Source organism: Bufo gargarizans, chromosome 5, assembly GCF_014858855.1.
Source record: "Bufo gargarizans isolate SCDJY-AF-19 chromosome 5, ASM1485885v1, whole genome shotgun sequence".
Classification (NCBI taxonomy): Eukaryota; Metazoa; Chordata; class Amphibia; order Anura; family Bufonidae; genus Bufo; species Bufo gargarizans.
In genome coordinates this window covers 454,329,262-454,349,341 of record NC_058084.1, presented here as the reverse complement: position 1 = coordinate 454,349,341, position 20,080 = coordinate 454,329,262, and the positions used below count along the sequence as shown (strand labels likewise).

The following is a 20,080-nucleotide window of genomic DNA, read 5'->3' as shown; positions in this document are numbered from 1 at the left end:
GGATGTTGACGCGGGGAGACCTTGCGACCAGCAGACCCGGTGGGGCAGCGATGGATTTAGAACCCAGTGGTGGGGATCAGGTGGGTATGATTACCACTGTGGGTCATCAGATAAAAAGGTCCCCAGGGGTGAACACCCCCTTTAAGTCTAACACTTCTCCCTTGAGATGTTACTCCATCACTTTCCAGGAGTGAGATGGTGACAATTTTTGCAACTTTTTAAAGCGTTGCAGTTGATAAATTTTGGCTAAAATCCGCTAACCACATCCACTATCCATCCCATTTATCAAAAGTGGAGGGGTGTAAATGCAACATTTTGCAAGATATCTGCTTGAGTATGTCCAAAAAGCCCCTAATCTTTGTTTTGTGACTTTCTTCAAGTCATAATTCTGGAGGGTAGCGTGTGATAAATCCCCTCTTATGGTTCGGTATATTAGAGAAGGGCGGCTTGGATTTTTGAGTTGGTTTGTTCGTGCTCTGGTCACTGCTAAAGAAGAGGCCATTGACTATAGGGAATCCTGCAGAATGGGTGCACCCTACCCATTGCCAAGAGTGGTAAATCATAGCTTCTGGGCACTATATGGAGGTTTTATGTGGCATTGTAATATGGATACTGTATTACATGGGATTAGTGACTTCATTTTATACTGGGTTTGTTTCTTTCCAAAAACATTGCTCCAGTCCAGACCTTGCCATGTAAATGTCCAAAACCAGCAGATAAAAGATGCACACCGTACTGCAACCAGAACGGTGGCAAAAAGCATCACTTGCCCATGGTGCCGTAGGAGTACATTATATCGCTATATGATCTCTGAGTTGTAGGGAGCTGTGAGACTGTGCCCATAGTGTCATCGTACCATGCTTCCATAACGGCGGCTCCATAGTGCCTACAGCCCTGTAGTACGGAGCCGCAGGGACCTCTGGTGCCTCCTTACATTCTCCTTGAGGCCTTGTTGTAATAACGTTGAGCAGAACCTCCCTTGTAATAATGTAACGGGATGCAGAGGAGTTGTGCAAGCTCTCCACATATTCCTGCACAGCGGGTCAACACCTTCTATGTACTGAATTCCAGAGATCCGAGGGGATAAATCACAATCCCTTCCCACAAACACACACATGCACACGCGCTCACACATATAGATAAATATGTGCTTGCAATATAGGCTACATGCACACGAACGTTGTTTGTTTCCGTGTCCGTTCCATTTTTTTGCGGTTAGGATGCGGACCCATTAATTTCAATAGGTCCCCCAAAAATGTGGACAGCATACTGTGTGCTGTCCGCATCAGTATGTCCGTTCCGTAGCCCTGCAAAAAAAAAAAAAAAAATTGAACATGTCCTATTCTGGTTCATTTTAGGCATTGTTACAATGGATCCACAAAAAAAAAAAAAAAGGATGTCATCCGTTTTTTTGGGGTGGACCGCAAAACACCTACTGTCATGTGCATGTAGCCATACACGTATATTAACGCATACACACACACACACACACATGCATAAACACACATACTTGGATAAATATGTGCATGCGTATACACATGTATATAAACACATATACAGACGCACCCATATATAAACCTATGCACACATATACAGACACACACATATATAAACCTATGCACACATATACAGACACACACATATATACACCTATGCACACATATACAGATGCACACACATATATACACCTATGCACACATATATACACCTATGCACACATATACAGACACACACATATATACACCTATGCACACATATACACAAACACTTTCATACATTTCTTACAATACCAAAAATGCTGTTATATAATTGCAAAATGACAGTAAAAATTCCCATGTACAGAAAGCGCACCGATCCTGACCTAAGACCTCTCATACAGGACCGGGTCCATATTTCCGTCTACAAACAACGATCCACAAAATACAGATACCCTCCGTGTGCTTTCTGTGTATTTTAACTTTCATCATAGACGGGGATGTTTCATCCACAAAACGGGCCGGAATAGGACATTTTATAATATATGAAACAAAAAAACTGATCCGCAAAAAGCACTGGTGTGCGTATGCCCCAGAGGAATGACCGATAGCACACGGATGAAAAATACCATCGTGTCCATGAGTCCTTAGGGCTCATGCACACAAACATATTTTCTTTCCGCTTCCGTTCCGTTTTTTTTTTTTTGTGGACCGTATGCGGAACCATTCACTTCAATGGGTCCGCAAAAACAACGGAAGGTACTCCGTGTGCATTCCGTTTCCGTATTTCCGTTCAGTAAAAAAGTAGTGCATGTCCTATTATTGTCCGCAAATCACGGTCCGAGGCCCCATTCAAGTCAATGGGTCCGCAAAAAATACGGAACGCACACGGAACACATCCGTATTTTGCGTATCCATACTGTAGAAATGCTATGCCCAGCCCATATTGCTCATGTGTTTGGTGATTAATAAGTTACTGTTTCTGTATACGATCCGCAAAAAACGGATCGCATAAGGAAACCATACGGATATGTTTTGTGCAGGAACGGAAGAGGACTTAAATCAGAGGAAAAAAAACTCAGATACGGAACAACGGAATCCGTGAAAAACGGACCGCAAAACAACGGTCGTGCGCATGAGCCCTTAGATGGTGTTTGAGCCGGTGGCTGGACTTTAGGCTAGATTAGGCAGGGTTATAATGCACCCCTCGTGGTTATAGGGATCACATCATACAGACATTATAGAGGAACGCACTTCTTTTCGTTTATCTCTGCAGGAGCCATTAAAGTTTCTTCTCCAAAGCGAGCCGTCATTAATTAACATCGTAGTCCAGTCGTCTGGTCAGATAGGGTTGCGCTCAATTAAAGTAAACTGTAGGGATAATCCCACACCTGTCGCAGCTGCCGTTCCCCTATGTGAAGTGTATTAATAGGATTTATGTGCTGATAGACATCTCTGCAGCATGGAAAACAGAGGAGATGCTCAACTGAGATGAATAATCCCCGCACTACTTCAGATATATTTACTGGAGAGGCCTGTGCTAGGAATGGCTTCATGGTCATCAGTCTTCCTTAGGATTTGCTGTGTAATGTCGGCCAACTGTGGGAAATCCGATGGTTGGGAAGATAAAAGGATCCCGTGTCTGACGCGGGCAAACAGATGAAAGATGTTCTGCTTTTATTTGCAGGATTAAAATGATTTCATTCCAAATACAGAAATGTTCTAGATCAATATTTTTCAAGCAGAGCTAAAATGAATGAATAGATTCCTTAAGGTTCATTTAGAGGGTCCATCTTTACATCTTTACACAGTTTATGTATAAATGAGTCACTGTGTACATACATTACATTACCTATCCTGTATTATACTCCAGAGCTGCACTCACTATTCTGCTGGTGCAGTCACTGTGTACATACATGATATTACTTATTCTGTACTGATCCTGAGTTAGATCCTGTATTATACTCCAGAGCTGCACTCACTATTCTGCTGGGGCAGTCAATGTGTACATACATTATATTACTTATTCTGTACTGATCCCGAGTTACATCCTGTATTATACTCCAGATCTGCACTCACTATTCTGCTGGGGCAGTCACTGTGTACATACATTACTTATCCTATACTGATCCTGAATTACATCCTGTATTATACTCCAGAGCTGCACTCAGTGTTCTGCTGGTGCAGTCACTGTGTACATACATTATATTACTTATCCTGCACTGATCCTGAGTTACATCCTGTATTATACTCCAGAGCTGCACTCACTATTCTGCTGGTGCAGTCACTGTGTACATACATTACTTATCCTATACTGATCCTGAATTACATCCTGTATTATACTCCAGAGCTGCACTCAGTGTTCTGCTGGTGCAGTCACTGTGTACATACATTATATTACTTATTCTGTACTGATCCTGAGTTAGATCCTGTATTATACTCCAGAGCTGCACTCACTATTCTGCTGGGGCAGTCACTGTGTACATACATTATATTACTTATTCTGTACTGATCCCGAGTTATATCCTGTATTATACTCCAGAGCTGCACTCACTATTCTGCTGGGGCAGTCACTGTGTACATACATTACTTATCCTGTACTGATCCTGAGTTACATCCTGTATTATACTCCAGAGCTGCACTCACTATTCTGCTGGTGCAGTCACTGTGTACATACATTACTTATCCTGTACTGATCCTGAGTTACATCCTGTATTATACTCCAGAGCTGCACTCACTATTCTGCTGGTGCAGTCACTGTGTACATACATTACATTACTTATCATGTACTGATCCTGAGTTACATCCTGTATTATACCCCAGAGCTGCACTCACTATTCTGCTGGTGCAGTCACTGTGTACATACATTACTTAGGCTACTTTCACACTAGCGTTCGTCGGTCCGCTCGTGAGCTCCGTTTGAAGGGGCTCACGAGCGGACCCGAACGCAGCCGTCCAGCCCTGATGCAGTCTGAATGGAGCGGATCCGCTCAGACTGCATCAGTCTGGCGGCGTTCAGCCTCCGCTCCGCTCGCCTCCGCACGGACAGGCGGACAGCTGAACGCTGCTTGCAGCGTTGGGGTGTCCGCCTGGCCGTGCGGAGGCGTGCGGAGGCGTGCGGATCCGTCCAGACTTACAATGTAAGTCAATGGGGACGGATCCGTTTGAAGATGCCACAATATGGCTCAATCTTCAGGCGGATCCGTCCCCCATTGACTTTACATTGAAAGTCTGGACGGATCCGTACGAGGCTATTTTCACACTTAGCTGTTATATGCTAAAATAATGCAGACGGATCCGTTCTGAACGGAGCCTCCGTCTGCATTATTATGATCGGATCCGTTCAGAACGGATCCGATCGAACGCTAGTGTGAAAGTAGCCTTATCCTGTACTGATCCTGAGTTACATCCTGTATTATACTCCAGAGCTGCACTCACTATTCTGGTGGTGGAGTCACTGTGTACATACATTACATTACTTATCCTGTACTGATCCTGAGTTACATCCTGTATTATACTCCAGAGCTGCACTCACTATTCTGCTGGTGCAGTCACTGTGTACATACATTACATTACTTACACTACAATGATCCTGAGTTACATCCTGTATTATACTCCAGAGCTGCACTCACTATTCTGCTGGTGCAGTCACTGTGCACATACATTACATTACTTATCCTGTACTGATCCTGAGTTACATCCTGTATGATACTCCAGAGCTGCACTCACTATTCTACTGGTGCAGTCACTGTGCACATACATTACATTACTTATCCTGTACTGATCCTGAGTTACATCCTGTATTATACTCCAGAGCTGCACTCACTATTCTGCTGGTGCAGTCACTGTGTACATACATTACATTACGTATCCTGTACTGATCCTGAGTTACATCCTGTATTACACTCCAGAGCTGCACTCACTATTCTGCTGGGGCAGTCACTGTGTACATACATTACATTACTTATCCTGTACTGATCCTGAGTTACATCCTGTATTATACTCCAGAGCTGACTTTACAATATACTTTGCCTGCATAATTAGGGTCCTTTCACACGTCAGTATTTTGTAATCCGCATCCGTTCTGCCAATTTGCGGAATGGAATGCGGACCCGTTCCGTTATGCGGATCCGCAAAAAAAATAGATCTTATTCTACTATTGTCCACAAAATACGGTCCATGGTCCCATTGTAGTCAATGGGTCTGCAAAAATGTGGATGACATATGGAATGCATCAATATGTCATCTGCAATTGCGGATCAGTTTCCAGGAAATAGAAAGAAATTTTATTTTAGTACCCTAGCAACATATATTCCTCCTTCGTTTTTTTTTTGTGGAAAAACGGAATGGATGTGGATTTACAATTGGTAAAAACTGAAGGTTTTTGCAGAAACACGGATCTGAAAAAAACTGGAACGAAATCTGGAAAACAAACATACTGACGTGTGAATGGACAGGGTCCTGGCACAGACGGTGCACTACAAATATAGCATCTTTGTGATCTACTTTCATCACATTGCTTGCTGTTTTTGGGTATATTTTTAGCTTGTGTTTACTACCGGAAACAATCAGTAAGTAGGGCAGCCACTGATGATGGATGGATTTATTTGTATTATTGTTTCTTTTTTACTCTTAGAACGGATAAAGACCTCCCCTTTCCATGAGCATCATTAGAGTGCTGACACACCGTGGCGTTTTTTGGCTTGCAAAAAAGTCATACATTTTTTGAAAAGATTTTTTCAGGTGACACATTTTTTTTTTTTTTTTAATTCAGATTTTTTTTCCTTTAGAAAATACACCCAAAAAAAAACACCAAACAAAAAACATGCTGCAATTAAAAAAAGGGAGAGAGCAAAAAGCACAAAGAAACAGTTTGAAAATACCACTATATAATACACATTAATACACATGCTAAAAAGAAAAAAAAAAAAGCCACATTTTTGCAAAAAAAGGATGTAGTGTGTAACCACCTCTAGGCTACTTTCACACTTGCGTTGTTGTTTTCCGGTTTTGAGATTCTCAGAGGGTCTCAATACCGGAAAAAACGTTTCCGTTTAGTCCTCATGCATTCTGAATGGAAAGAGATCCGTACAGGACGCATCAGGGCGTCTTCCGTTCCGTCAGCATTCCATTTTGTGACCGGACACAAAACCGCTGCAAGCTGAGGTTGTGTGTCCGGTTCATTGAAACGAAAACAAACCGGATCCGTCACTAAAAACAATGTACATCGATGTTGACTGATCCGTTTTTTAGGATCCTAAAAAAAACACATTGACTTTAATTGTATTTAGCGACGGATCCGGTTTGTTCTGTTTTCACACAACTGCATCCTAACGGAACGCATGCATCCTGATGTGTGATCCGTTTTGGTCAAGTTTTGAGATCCTCTGCCGCATCTCGAAACCTGAATCCAAAACGCGCATTTGAAAGTAGCCTAAGGGCTCATGCACATGGCCGTTGCCCGGCCCGCAAACAGTGGGTCCGCAATACACGGGCACAGGCCATATGCACCCCGCATCACGGATGCGGACCCTTTCACTTTAAAGGGGTCCACAATCCGGGAGATGCGGTGCGGAAAGGACTCACAGATCGGAAGCACTACGGAGTGCTTCAGTGGGTTTTCTGTCCGTGTCTCCGCACCACAAAAAAGTAGTGCATGCAATACTTATTTGCGGTGCAGATTTGCGGTGCATTCGGCGGCCCCACGGTCGGTGCCTGTGCATTGCAGACCGCAATTTGTGGGCCCCCTTCTGTTAGGGCTCATGCACACGGCCGCTGCCCCCCGCATCACGGATGATGCGGTGCGGTGCGGAAGCACGGATCGGGACCCCACGGAAGCACTACGGATTGCTTCCGTGGTGTTTCTGGCCGTGCCTCCGCATCGCAAAAAAGCATGCATGCGGTGCGGACTGTCGGATTCGGATCACGGATCCCATTCAAGTGAATGGGTCCGTGATCCGCTTGCGGCGGCCCCACGGTCATGTGCATAAGCCCTTAGCCAGAGCAGAGATCCTTTCACAAATAGCTTTATAGGATATGTCCAATGTATCCAAGATGAAAAAACTAATAAAGGAACTTTTTAAATAGTCTTGATTAAAGGGGTCCTTATTCTAAGGATAGGTCATCAATATAAGATTTGTGGGGGTCCGACACCTGACACCCCCACCAATCCATTGTATGAAGAGGCCATGGTGCCCTGCGCTTAGGCTTCTCCTTAGGCCATGTGACTTCACGTTCATTGGTCACGTGGTCTAAGAGCAGCCACTATCCAATGGACACCCCTGGCTTGGTAAGTTGTGAGAAGGCCACAGTTCTCACTCATACAGCTGATCGGTGGGGGTACCGGGAGTCAACCCCCCCAATCTCATATTGATGACCAGTCCTGAGGATAAGCTATCAATATCAAAATCCTGGAGAACCTACCTAAGTGGTGGAGCCCACCTCCATGACGTCCATATCCCTTAGACTGCCATACGGACATAGATTGTTTACAGTCCCTTTAAAGAGGAGCAGTCGCCTCTCTGTTTTTATGACCCTCTGTTCTGCCATTCCTATATTATTCCTACTAAAGTTTACGAATGATTTGCCAGCAGTCTGCAATAAGGGTCCATCTGGATGTTACCAGTTGGGGGAGTCCCTGCACAATCCAATCAGGGCTGCCAGTGTCAGACTGTGCCGGTATACACGCCCAACTGGTAGCAACTTGGTAATAAACTTCTAGTAGGCATAATAGAGGAACAGCACAACAGAGAGCCTTAAGAACAGATGCTCCAGAATCTGCGCTCATCACATGGTCCGTCACATGATCCATCACCATGGTAAAAGATCATGTGATGGACCATGTGATGAGCGCAGTGACGTCACCACAGGTCCTTTACCTAGGTCCTGAAGAAAGAAGACAGAAGAGAAGCCGGGCTGCGCGAACAAGTGGATTAAGGTGAGTTAAATTTTTTTATTTTTTTTAACCCCTCCAGCGCTATTGTACTATGCAGTCTGTATTCAGAATGCTATTATTTTCCCTTATAACCATGTTCTAAGGGAAAATAATGCGATCTACAGAACACCGATCCCAAGCCTGAACTTCTGTGAAGAAGTTTGGGTTTGGGTACCAAACATGCCGATTTTTCTCACGCGTGTGCAAAACGCATTGCAATGTTTTGCACTCGCGCTGAAAAATCACGCATTTTCCCGCAACGCACCCGCATCTTATCCGGGCCAAAAATATGACGCCCGTGTGAAAAAGGCCTTATTTAAAAAAAAATTAGGTCAAATGTTGCAAATTATAACTATAGCCAACTTTGATTTTCTGTCAAACACTTCAAAATATGCCGAATATATTGATAAACTTTTAATAAACGTGGCACAGATGACTCCAGATGCTCCATGTGATGTATCCTGTATTCCTATGGCGTTGCGGATGTACATGCCGTGTGACGCCCCCAAAATATCACAAAGACAAAAAAATAACTTCTCTGTATTCTGCAAGAACATCACAAGATGCGCCAGTCTTAGTAAATCTGGGCCGTTACCCCCTCCACCGCTTGGATTTTGCCCTGTCCTTTGCCCCCTGGTGACGGCTCTCGCTTTTCTGCTGTGGGGCCATCAGCAGACTATACAGTATATTGTTCCATGGCGCTCGGACTGGAACGCCCAGAGCCCCCAGATTGTTATCTAACTTAATTGCTTTCCTGCTGAGCATGGGAAGAAAAACCAGAACGGATCCCGATGAGCTGCAGCCTCCTGATTAAACGGATCATTCATTTAGATTTCTACATCTCGCCCTTAGGACCTCCGCCCCGTGATCGCCATCAGTAGAGGGGTTGTCCGGGACTTATCCTCAGATTGTTGTAGCACCGGAAGTAGTCGCAGGTCTCTTTGCTGCATCTTCTGGCAGTCCAAGAAAATCTATGCCCGCTATGAGGCGCTATAATTTCCATCAGGTTCTATATGTAAGCCACATGAGGCCACGCCTGTCCCTGACACTTTTTGTCCCAAAAAAAAATAGTCTACATTATTCAATCCAGCACCTGGATCTGAATACTTTTGTAATTGCATGTAATTAAAAATTTAGCATAGCCACTGAGTTATTCAATAAAATGAATCTGTATAGCGCCACCTGCTGTTTGGTCTTTGTCTTATTTCTCTGCCCATCTAACAGAGGTAGTTGTAGAATGCTCAGCAGCTGGATCTTCTCTTAGAAGCGGTAACAGTTACATGGAGAGAGCTGCAGCAGAAAGGACACGCCTACTGAGCTGTGATAGTGAGAGACCTGCAGCAGAATGGACATACCCCTTCTGCTGTGATAGGAAAAGAGCCGTTGCAGAAAGGATACCCCCCTGGGGTAGGGACAGAGCTACATCAGAAAAGAGGCACTCCCTGAGCTGCAGCAGAAAGAACATAACCCCTGAGCTCATAGTGAGAGAGCTGCAGCAGAAAGGACACGTCCCTCAAAAAAGGACACACCCCTGAGCTGCCAGCTTGAAATAAATCTAGCAGAGCCAATGGAGCAATGAATGTGGAGATCTCTGGATCTATATGAGGTACAGGGCTGGTCCTAGCTTTGTTGGAAAGATATTTAAAGGGGTTTTCCGGGATTTTAATATTGATGACCTAATCAATCAGTATCAGATGGGCGGGGGTCCCTTTGTTGCGGCGAGCAGTATAATTACAAGAAGCACATTGAAGTGAATGGGATCTTATTCAAGTGTATACTGCAGCGCCGTCCCATAGAGGTGAATGGGGCGGCTTCTTGCAATTACACTGCTCGCCGCTGCGATGTCGACGGCGAACAGGTAAACGACGAAGGGAAGGCAGCGCTCGCACTGAGCACGGCCTTCTCTTCAACCACCTGATCAACTGGCCCCCCCTTCCGATCTCACCTGAGGATAGGCTATCAATGTTAAAATCATGGAAAACTCCTTTAAGGGCTCATTCACACAACCATATGAATGAGTCCGCATCCGTTACGCAATTTTGCGGCAGGGGTGTGGACCCATTCATTTCAACGGGGCCGCAAAAGATGCGGACAGCACACCGTTCCGTTCCGCAGTCCCGCAAAAGATATAGAGCATGTTCCATTCCTGTCCGGACAAGAATAGGCATTTCTATAATGGGCCGCCCGTTCGGTTCCGCAAATGGGCGGCATCCCTGTCTTTGCGGACTGCAAAACGCGGCGCGGTCGGTGTGAAGGCACCCTAAATGTTACTATATGATGTTTGATTTTCATAGTTTTTTTTTTACATTACTCACGAGATCACCCCTTTTTAAAAATTGACTGAAAATGGCATAAAAATGAAAAAGCTGCTATTTTATTTACACCAGAAAACGTGCATGCATAGCATTGTATCCATAGCCAGAAAAGCTGGGTGGCAACCAATATGTCTGCCTTTGCAGTTCCTATGTGTAATCCTCCTACTTTCCCAGACCCCCATGACGGATCCTGCAGGTACAGGATCCCTGTGTGAAGTGGCTGTATCCCCCCACCATTCATGTAAAATCCTAGTACACTGTCACACTGCCGACTGCCTTACTACCGCAGGCAGAGCGCTGGCTGATTCACGCTGCTCCATAGGCAGGTCCATCCTTTCCTCTTTTTGCAGAAGCCTGGCTGTCCTGTAAGGTGGCATGGCGGGGAAGTCTCGGGCTATTATGTTGTCTGTGCTCATCTAGGCGTGATGCCGGGGAATCCTGAGAGAACAGACTCTGCCTGTTGAGATTTCCATCCTTGCTGCCTGCGATTCCCCCTCTCTCCCTGCGCTCTGTAGTACGTCCTTCCCATTTCCAGCTCGCTCCAGCAGTAACATGTTGTGAATTCATTTGCTGAATGACACCGGCCTGACCGCCATCGGTGTGGCGACCGGAGAGAGAGCACATCAAGGAGTTGTAGATGAAGCAGCAACGGTGAGTCAGAATTTATTAAGGCGCGAATCTTACCTCCCCACCTGATAGTAGGCGCACGCAGCCCTCTTTACGGTGCAAGATATCGTACATCTTAAATATATCATGAAGCCGCCACCGCCGCGCAAGCCTTACTGTAACTGTAAATTATTCAAAGCAGAAGAGTGAACGTGAGACATTTCCAAGCTCGGTGGGTCCCATAGGACTACACCTCACGGAAACCTCCTTGCATAGAATCTGCAAGAAGACGAGAAGATAACAACCATTTCTTCTCCTTCTCGCGTACATCTGGCCATAGTCTCACCCAGTGAATGATTGCCCTGTGGAAAAAGTAAGTGGACGTAATAGACCACATTCATCTCCGTGACCCAAGCTGCTAGCTGGGATCGGATGCAGGAGATGATGGGAATTACTACCAGGATGGGTCTTGTGCCTACATTGATGTTTCCTTCTAGATTTCAGCTGCAGTTCCATGTCGGAATTATATAAGGACTTGGGGGGAAGGAACGTTTGGGGAATCAGTGTTGATCTAACACCTGTGGTGCTGGAATCATAAACGGTAGGTCAAGGAAGGGTGGGGGAGGTTATCCATGTGAACTTGTATTACTCATAATAAAGCTAAATGGGCTTACAAAGGGTTAAACCTATATTAATGGGGTCTTTGAATGCACCCTGTCATGGTGCTTGATAGGAAGAAAGTATCTTTAGGGCTAAGATTTGTGACCTAGGGGCAAGTGCACAAAAACTGGGATCTAAGGATCTTTTTTTGAGTCATCACCCCTCAGCTTTTTCGGGAGCTTGGAATAATGGCTCATTGAGGAACAATCAGGCATGGGCTCCTCAATGTGTTAGAGATTTGGTCATAGAGGCCCCATTTCTGGCATCAGTGAAGGATGTACCACCACCCTAAGACTTGCCAACTCCCAGTGCTGCAGCTCATACTGGGTCCAGAGGTTTGGACATAGAGATATGCAAAATGTCTGAGTGTCCCCTGTCTTGGTGCTTGATAGGAAGAAAGTATCTTTAGGGCTGAGATTTGTGACCTACGGGCAAGTGCACAAAAACTGGGATCTAAGGATCTTTTTTTTGAGTCATCACCCCTAAGCTTTTTGGGGAGCTTGGAATAATGGCTCGTTGAGGGACAATCGGGCATGGGCTCCTCAATGTGTTAGGTCAGGCATGCTCAACCTGCGGCCCTCCAGCTGTTGTAAAACTACAACTCCCACAATGCCCTGCTGTAGGCTGATAGCTGTAGGCTGTTCGGGCATGCTGGGAGTTGTAGTTTTGCAACAGCTGGAGGGCCACAGGTTGAGCATACCTGTGTTAGGTTGTAGCACAGAAAAAGTTGGGGATGACTAGTTTAAAGAGGTTCGGTCATAGAGGTACCTCTCCTGGCATCAATGAAGTATGAACCACAACCCTACGACTTGGGAACTCTCGGTGCTGCAGCTTATTCTGGGTCCAGAGGTTCGGTCATAGAGAGATGCAAAATGTCAGTCTTCTGTGGAAGGGGTTAGTTACAGGACAGGAGCAAAGGAATAACCGGATTGTTGGTTATTTGCCTATCCAGAGTTCAGGACTAGTATGAATTGGAGCAATTCCCAAGTCTGGAGGAGGAGAACTTATATTTAAAGAATGGATAAGGATGCCCGCCCTTGATATTGCATAATTTGAGCAATGAATATGAAGAAATCATTATATTTGAAGGGTCCATGTGAAGCCGATATTATAATGTGAGCTAATTGCATATGGTTGCGGCTCGAGTAAGCTGTAATATAGGGAGATGTATGAATACAGAGGAAAAGGTGGTTATTAAGGGTAACTACCGTAAAACCGCTTTCAATGAGCGCTAATTGTAAACCAGGACTTCATTGTTTAACTTCTTAAAGGAGGAACTTGCCCCTAAGATGGTTGTTCTCGAATGACAATGTATCACCTATACATAGGATATGCCTTGCATTAGACAATACACAGTATAGGTAACAAGGGCCTGATGGCTGGTGGTCCAACCACTGGAACCCCAACCGGTCCCATGTTCACTGTTTGAATGGAGTGGTGGTTGAGCACACACACGATTGCCTTTTTCAAACTCTATGGGACTGCCGGAGATGGCAAAACACTGTTAAAGGGAAACTTTCATCAGAAAACACCTTATTTTTTTCAAATTTTTTCATCTTGGCAAAATTTTTGAAATTAAATAACAAATATTGTCCTTCTGTACCAACAGAGCGCTTCTAAAGATAGGTAATGCTTTGTCAGTTGACTGCTCCTGTGAGGGGGAATTGTTATCAGCATCCTCATGACAATAGTAGGTGTAGAATTGGGATATATGACAGCTCTGTTCTTCGTTAGGCCTAGATAAAAATGCCCACAGAAGAGTCTTGTACCTACCAGTGTAGTGTGTGATGCTGTAATGGACTCCCTACAAGGGGGCTCTCTCAGGTCAAAGTGATGGTCCGACTGAGAGAGTTAAAAGGGGTTGTCCGAGTTATTTTTTTGTTTTTTGTATGTTTTACTAATCAAATGTAACAGCTTTGCCATGCACTTACTGCATCTGTAGTTGATCCTTTCTCAGATTTCACTGAGGGTCACATGACCTGGGATGTCAGCTTCTCTCCCTGCTCTGATGATTATTGGTGCACAAGCCTGAGAGAGCAGATCTGTGTCTGTACACCAGAGGTCACTGTGCTGGCCACGCCCCCCTGCACTGGCTGCTGCTTATTGCTCTCTCCCTGGATTCTAAACCCCTTCAGCAGCACAGACTCAGGGCTGAAGGCTTTACTGAGTAGCTGAGTAGCAGTGAGGAGACAAATGCTGGGCACAGGAGCTCACAGTCTAGAGGAGTTCTGCACAAGGACAGGTAGGGGGGAGGTCCTGTGTATCAGCAGTGTCATTGTACAGCTGGGACCTGTAGTCCTACACATACCACATGCTGCTGAGTCTCCCAGCAGGCAGACAGGTCACTCAGGGCAGCTCTTGTATTCACTCCCTTAGCAGAGCAGGGGGAGGGGCAGAGATTGTTGTTATTGCAGGTAAACAAAGAGCCAGAAGAGAACCAGGGAAATGAGGAAATATAATTTTTTATTTGACCTAAAAGTTGCTTAGCTCAGTTATATATTGCTGCCCATCAGATTTACAGTGCTAAAAAATTATAATTCATAACTCGGACAACCCCTTTAAGTCTGCCATGCTAAATGTCCAAACAAAGAGGAAGTTAAAGAGACAGTAGAGGAAGTAGAATTCATGAAGCGACAGAAAACCATCAACTCATGATAATTAAAACTGATGAAAGTGTCCCTTTTTAAAGTGATTTTTTGGCTTATCATAGATGTCAGAAAACCACATTAGATGAGTACATGGTCTCAGACCTGATTTTCAGTACTATGGAGCACCCAAACCCCTTTGGAGCTGCTCTTAGCTACTAATCACTAAAAATGAATATCTGAGAAAGGTCAGTTTCTATGAATGGTAGTACAGGTTCTATATCCATTGTACTATAGATTATAATTGTCCGAGCCCCCAGTGGGGGATAAATGAATGGGGTGTGAATAAGAATATTTATTTTCCTTCTGTAAAATAATTTAACCTTATAAGGTAGAGAATATCACTTTGCCCATTTTGGCTGAGGTCATATATTTTTTTCCAGTAGGGCTCTGTTCACATTGGTACTGTTACCAGTTTATCAAGGTTTGCGGTATTTTAGACAGCAAGAACAGTAAAGGACTATTATTGCTGTCAAAACACCCCCAACACTAGTAACCATACAATCCTATGGTAATCCTAGTTACCATACAACCCTGTGGTGGTCTAAGTAACCAAACAACCCTGGGGTGGTCTAAGTAACCAAACAACCCTGGGGTGGTCTAAGTAACCAAACAACCCTGGGGTGGTCTAAGTAACCAAACAACCTTGTGGTGGTCTAAGTAACCAAACAACCCTGGGGTGGTCTAAGTAACCAAACAACCCTGGGTGGTCTAAGTAACCAAACAACCCTGGGGTGGTCTAAGTGACCAAACAACCCTGGGGTGGTCTAAGTGACCAAACAACCCTGGGGTGGTCTAAGTGACCAAACAACCCTGGGGTGGTCTAAGTGACCAAACAACCCTGGGGTGGTCTAAGTGACCAAACAACCCTGGGGTGGTCTAAGTGACCAAACAACCCTGGGGTGGTCTAAGTGACCAAACAACCCTGGGGTGGTCTAAGTAACCAAACAACCCTGTGGTGGTCTAAGTAACCAAACAACCCTGGGGTGATTGTAGTAACCATTCTACCCTATGATGATCCTAATTTCAACACAACCCTATTGCTATCTTAGTACCATACAACCCTATGATTATCTTGGAATCCTTATAACCCTATGGTGATCCACCTTATGGTAAACCCAGTTTCCACAGAACCCCATGGTGATCTTAGGGCCTTATGATTATGGTAACCATACAATCCTAGGGTAATCCTAGTTGCCATACAACCCTGTGGTGGTCTTAGTAACCAAACAACCCTATTCTGATCTAAGTAACCAAACAACCCTATTCTGATCTAAGTAACCAAACAACCCTGTTCTAACCTTAGTATCCATACAACCCTGTGGTGATTGCAGTAACCATACTACCCTATGATGATCCTAATGACTACAGAACCCTATTGCTATCTTAGTACCATACAACCCTATGGTTATCTTGGAATCCTTATAACCCTATAGTGATCTTAATAACCATACAACCCCATGGTGATCCACCTTACGGTAAACCCAGTTTCCACAGAACCCCATGGTGATCTTAGGGCCTTATGATTATGGTATTTACAATAGGACACTATAGATATCTTAGTGACTATAGGACCTTGTGATGATCTAAGTTCAATTCATTAGAGCTTTGGGTAGTTGGACTGTATTATATACGCCCAGATATGGTTGTTTTATGGTCTTCTGAAATCAGGCTGTGTTCACATTGGTGTTTTTTCCCATTTTGTTGCTTTTTAGTGGTAATAATTGTATTGTTTGAGGTGTTTTAGTTTAGCCATCAAAAATAATGATATACTAGAATTTGAGAGTATTTTGTGTCATAGGGCAATGGAAAAACAGACTTCTCCTTTTCTCACCAGCAGAATACTGTCAGCCTGTATTCTGTGAAAGCAAGTAGTAGTGAGGGTGTCAGACCAGTCAGTAAGTTATGGATAACTTTAAAACCTGGCCCAAGCCCTTTCCTATCTATAGATCCACCTTCCTGCTTTCATTAGTATTTCTATTATGTTGTTTGCAATTAATAGGCAGCACCGGTAAAAGGGTCAGAAGGAAAAACATGGATCCTTTCTTCCACAAACAGCGCCACACCTTTCCATAGGTCATGTCTGGTACTGCAGCTTATCCCCATTTATTTTAGCAGAGCTGAGCTGTAATACCAGGCACAACCCCTTTAAATCGGTGGGTAAGTGCCACCCATCTGTCGGCATAGTGCATTCCATGTCCTTCGAATCCAATGCCTTTACTAAATGAGAAATTTTAAGAGGATGTCGCTCATTAGTAAATGTGTGCTAAACAAGGGCTCCATGTGCGCTGGCGGCGACCTCAAGCTATAAGAAATAATTAGGAATTCATCATAAGTAAAGATGGAATTTAATTACGCTCATGAATTTCCTTCAGGGACAGTGACCGAAACGATCGGGACGTGCGGCGCCTGTCTCTGTGTTGTGTGTGTTAGCTCTGAAAGGAAAAGGATAGGTTGCATTGTCATGGAATGATACATTGTAACAAACCTACAGCTACAATCTCTGGTTACACGTCCTCCTAAGGGCTCATGCACATGAACATATTTTCTTTCCGTGTCCGTTCCGTTTTTTTTTTGGGAAACCATATGCGGAACTATTTACTTCAATGGGTCCACAAAAAATGGAATTTACTCCATGTGCGTTACGTTTCCGTATGTCCGTATTTCCGTTCCGCAAAAAAATAGAACATGTCCTATTATAGGACAAGGATAGTACAGTTCTATGAAAGGCCAGCTGTTCCTTCCCACAAAATACGGAATGCGCACAGATATCATCTGTATTTTTTGCAGATCCGTTTTTTGCGGACCGCAAAATACACATATACGGTCGTGTGCATGAGCCCTAACAGCCTAAGTAACTCTTTGTTGTTACATTTGTCACCATGTTCACTGACGCTCTAATATGGTACAAGCATTACAATATAATATCTGGTGGGTAGGGGGGCAGTGTGTACTTAGAATTTTCTTCCTGTCACTTTTCAGCACGTGCTGTGTACACTCGAGTCAGGTTCAGCAGTCATTTCATTGTCAGCAAAGGCAGATTACAATGAAAGGTAACACTTCAGTTATAAACCCTGTATCCATCCATAGCTCCTCCTCCCTGCACATGCTCATTACATTCCTTACTGTTGCCTGCTGCAAAACAAATCTCTGCAGCTGCTGGCAAGATGGCGGCCCTATATTCAGGTCAAGAAAGCATAATAAAATCTATACAAGGAGAAAATAAAATGTGTATATTTTATTTGGTAACACAAATAGCATGACACATTCTCCTTTAAAAGGGGTTATCCAGTTTCAAGAGCGATGACTTGCCTTACAGCTCCCGCGTCATCGCTCAGGTTCTTCTGGCAGGGCTCTGCTTTCTTGGCTGCAGCAGTGACATCATGTCGACAACATGTGATTGCTACAGCCAATCATTGGCCTCTGAGGCTAGTGGTTGGCGGCTCATGTTGTCAACGTGATGTCACCTCTGCGGATAGGAAAACAGAGCCCTTCCGGGAGAACCGTGCCGGTGGCCCAGGTGACATGGGATCTGGCCTCTTCAGTGCACCTCTGAGGCTAGTGATTGGCTGGAGCAGTCACATGATGTTGTCAACGTGATGTCACCTCTGCAGACAGGAAAACAGAGCCCTACCAGGAGAACCGTGGCGGTGGCGTTTGATCTGTCAGGTTACTAATCATCTATTCTTTATTACAGGTCAGGTTGTCTGGTTTTCTCTTGTAACTGGACAACCCCTTTAAGTACCCCACTTTCTCTTGCTTTCCAGAATTGCCCCGGCCATAAGATCAGTTAGAAGAGCCCTGTGATGATCAGCTGTTCAGAGTGTCCACCACTGGCCTCCATAGATCAGCTGTATTCTACACTTTGCTGCAGGTGTTCCATTTCCCTGCAGCGCCACCACAGGTTATATACAGCATTACACATAAACAAATCGGTGGCCTGTCCATGTAGTGTAAATAGATGAGGGTCCTAAATGGTAGATCCCCCCTCCAATCTGTAAAATCAAAATTCTCTGAGGGTTTTTGACATTTTTCTTTACAAAATGGTATCTCCTAGAGTAGGGATGCTCAACCTGTGGCCCTCCAGCTGTCGCAAAACTATAACTCCCAGCATGCCCTAATAGCTGTAGGCTGTCCAGGCAACCCTGTCCTAGAGAAAGAGAACAGTCTCGCTAGCGCCCTCTTCTGGAAGTAGCTCCCTGTGAGTCAATATCCGGCTTTTTAATAAGACCACAAGGGCCATGCCGATATATCCATCCTCTTGGCTATTTTACCTTGTCCTCTTCCGAGGCTTGTTAAAAAAAAAAATCGGACATTGACTTTGGCCGTTTTCTCTCTTTCTCTGAGCGATTCCTCTTTGCATATTATTTTCCTGTGCGGCATTGTCACTAAGTGGTCTGCTCAAGGAGAACCAGAACCTCCCCTGAGACTTCTATGGAGGTTGTCGGCAGGGTCTGGGTGGAAGCGATGTCTCCATGAATCACATCCAGACGTTCTGAGCTTCCGACGCGGTCTCTGAACAATGGAAAGAATTGCTGTCTTGATCTGGACGAAGCCTGACATCATGGCAATCATTCCCCGTCACCTTTTATATGAACTTGTGTCTTGTCAAAATGGTTTTTCTGCCATGTCAGTTTATAGGGATGTACTCTCATCTAAGACCTCATGCACACGGCCGTTGTGCAGCCGTTCCGTGCATTGGGGACAGCAAATTGCTGTCCCCAATGCACGGGCAGCGACCATGCAGTGGCTGGGACAGATCGAGACCCATTCAACTTGAATGGGCCCGTGATCCGTCCGCACTGCACAAAAATAGAACATGTTCTATTTTTTTGCGGTGCGGAGGCACGGACATAAACACCACGGAAGCACTCTGTAATGCTCCAGTGGGGTTCCGTGCCTCCGTTCCGCACCGCAGCTCCGGATTGCGGACCCATTCAAGCGATGCAATACGGCCGGGCCTAAACCTCATCATTTCATAAATGAATCAGAGCTATATAGGGGTGCGCGCACTGAAATACACCCCCAGTGAGCTTGACTTTGGGATGGGAGGAGGAATTCGAATTTGCTGCACTTATACTTTAACTATCAGCACCTTCCTGCAACTTTAAAGAGGTTGTCCAGAATTAGAAAAACATGGCTGCTTTCTTCCAGTAATAGCGCCACTCCTGTCCATGGGTTGTACCTGGTATTATAGCTTGGCTCTATTAAAGGGAATGGGGCTGAGCTGCAATACCACCACCAACCTGTAGCTTTAGCAAATTGCATTCCTTACTTAGACTTGTTTTCTGGGCCTGCATTACTGTTACCAGGACGATCTGCTTTTTTATGCCCCTGGATATTACAAGTCTGTGCTTTCGCCCGAACGCAGTGAGAACAAACAAATCTGTCTGCCTGATTAAATCAGTGACTTGTGTGCAAATAAAACAAGGCATTTGCGGCTTC

General features: G+C 44.8%; 1 protein-coding gene across 3 annotated transcripts in view; it reads left to right on the top strand.

Annotated features, from left to right (window-relative positions):
* CDK14 (cyclin dependent kinase 14) overlaps nucleotides 1–20,080 on the top strand; it is a 481,017-nt gene that overhangs the window by 61,490 nt on the left and 399,447 nt on the right. Inside the window, exon 1 of one of the 3 annotated variants that reach the window (XM_044293159.1) lies at nucleotides 11,262–11,375. The exons of the other annotated variants lie outside the window; for them this stretch is intronic. The gene's annotated coding sequence lies outside the window, so the exon portion shown is untranslated. Of the gene's footprint in view, nucleotides 1–11,261; nucleotides 11,376–20,080 lie in introns of those variants that run through there. 3 annotated transcript variants of the gene reach the window in all.